The sequence below is a fragment of the Aegilops tauschii genome, chromosome 7, assembly GCF_002575655.3.
Source record: "Aegilops tauschii subsp. strangulata cultivar AL8/78 chromosome 7, Aet v6.0, whole genome shotgun sequence".
In the NCBI taxonomy this organism is placed as follows: domain Eukaryota; kingdom Viridiplantae; phylum Streptophyta; class Magnoliopsida; order Poales; family Poaceae; genus Aegilops; species Aegilops tauschii.
Genome location: NC_053041.3, coordinates 158,165,632 through 158,168,142, shown reverse-complemented (window position 1 = coordinate 158,168,142; position 2,511 = coordinate 158,165,632). Strand labels below are relative to the sequence as shown.

The 2,511-nt window shown below is 54.5% G+C and overlaps 1 pseudogene; it reads right to left on the bottom strand.

The window, feature by feature from the left end:
• Positions 1–339: 339 nt before the first annotated feature.
• On the bottom strand, positions 340–1,146 carry LOC109739943 (uncharacterized; annotated as a pseudogene).
• Between the last annotated feature and the right edge of the window lie 1,365 nt (positions 1,147–2,511).

The window sequence follows — 2,511 nt, the reverse complement described above, 5'->3', positions numbered from 1 at the left end:
TGGAGCAAAGTTGCGGAAAAAATGGGTCTGTGCAGACACAAACGGGCGTTGTCCTCGTCCTCTCTCGTCCGCTCTTGTCCGCACCTGGCCCATGTATCAGCGACCCACGCATCGAGCCCCTGGTGACCTTGTCGTTCTCGTCGCTCCCCACGCCCGCCACCGCGCTCCGCCAGCCCACCGCCGCGCCCTCGCGCCCGCCGCCGCGCCCCTCACGCCCGCCGCGCCCCTCGCATCCGCCGCCGCGTGCAGCAAGCCAGCAACAGCTGGGTGCTAGCTAGCTAGCTACTAGTGCATGCGCAGCAGCAGCTGGGTGCTAGCTAGCTAGGTAGCTAGCGCGTACTAGCACCAACTCCAGGGCGAGCTTGGAGACCCGGCACTCGGCTCGTCTAGCAGTAGCTTCACGGCGGCGGCCACTGCCGCCCCAAAGCGCGTGTCGCCGTGCGCGGCCACCGTCGTCCGGTTCGCCGCGACTCAGGCCTCCAGGGCATACTCGGCCACCGTCACGTCCTGCAGCCGGCGCTTGAGCGTGTCCACTTCCTGAGCCCGGTGCACCACGCGGCCCGCCGCCTCGCCCCGCCCACGCAGCTCGGCTTGCACGGTGAACAGGGCGTCCATCTCAGCCTCGCTCGCGGCGCGCAGGGCGGCAACATCCACGCAGGCCATGCCGGCGAGTGCGTCATGCCTGTAGGCGACCTCGGCAGGGAGGAGCGGCGGGTCGATGCCGAAGGCGTGGGAGAGGGACCGGACGAGGTCCCAGAGGTGGGAGGACGGGAACGCCCAGGAGCGGAGGTACGGGGCGTCGGCGGCGGTGACGAGGCCCGAGCGGTCGACGAGGGGGTGGTCGGTTCTAATGACCGTGCCAATGGACGGCGAGAGGAACACGAGAGGCGGGCACCGCGGGTAGCGCTCCAGGAGCCAGATGCGACCTCAAGGAGGAGGAGCTCGGCACGGGGCTGCAAGCGGACGTGGCGCGGCGCGCGGGGCTGCGGCGGGGGCGCGCGCGGCACAGCGAGCTTGGGCGCGAGGCGGCGGCGTGTGCGGGGCGGCACGGCGAGGCGGCGGTGCACGCGGCACAGCGAGCTCGGGCGTGAGGCGGCGGCGCGCACGGGGCGGCACGGTGAGGCAGTGGCGGGCGCGGGGCGGCATGGCGAGCTCGGGGCGAGGCGGCGGCGCGCTGCGACGAGCCGGGACGGACCGTTTTTTCTAGCCATGCAACAAGGTCACGTAAGTAAGTCATGCATACAAGCCATAAATTACTTTACCTTTTTGACATTACTTTATGCATGCAATGTTGCTACATCATCAGTCCGTGCATGTTAGTCAGAAATTATTTTTTGCATTTAGATACGACATTGTTTAGAAATTCGTGAGTGCCGCCATATTTTAAATGGCATTCGTGTAAGTGCAATTTTCCCTCTTTTTATATGCTTTATTTTTAATTATTTTTAAGCTAAAAATTTTCATCCAAGTAGTTTTATATGTTTATTAACCAACTATTTATGCATTTTAGGCAAGGTTCCCGCAGCAACGCCCGAGACATCATCTAGTAAACTAGAGGGTACCCCGCGCGTTGCCGCGGGAATTGTTTAATGAAAATTTAGGTTGATAACATGAGAACCAAAATTAAAATCCTTATGACTTATTATATTTGATTATGTACAGTTTTTTGGGAATCATAGTAGAAAATAAAAATAAATCCGCCCTATGAATCAAGAACCAGGATCACTATGTAGATCCATACAAGGTTAATCAGATCGTTACCACCTTTGAGTTGTAGCGGAGAAGAGTTGGTGCAGAACGTTGTTGAAGTCCCTCAGACCGTCCCACGAATGATCCCTCAAACAAAGATCAAAAGCACGATCTCTCTATGGATTGCACGCGTACGAAGTAGACGATCCGACAACGCTTCACCGCTTAGAGCTTTGCGTCGCCGGAGAACTAGAGGAGGGAGAAGAGCCTCACTGGGTCTCTCTAACTAACTAGACAACTAGAGAAAACTAGAGAGAACTAGTGGGGGGCACCTCAACCGAGAGAACTTGTTGTTCTTGAAGGAAATATGCCCTAGATGCAATAATAAAGTTGTTATTTATATTTCCTTATATCATCATAAATGTTTATTATTCATGCTATAATTGTATTAACCGGAAACTTGATACATGTGTGAATACATAGACAAAACAAAGTGTCCCTAGTATGCCTCTACTTGACTAGCTCATTAACAAAGATGGTTAAGTTTCCTGACCATAGACATGTGTTGTCATTTGATGAACGGGATCACATCATTAGGAGAATGATGTGATGGACAAGACCCATCCGTTAGCTTAGCGTAATGATCGTTAAGTTTTATTGCTATTGCTTTCTTCATGACTTATACATATTCCTTTGACTATGAGATTATGCAACTCCTGAATACCGGAGGAACACCTTGTGTGCTATCAAACGTCGCAACGTAACTGGTGATTATAAAGATGCTCTATAGGTGTCTCCGAAGGTGTTTGTTGGGTTGGCATA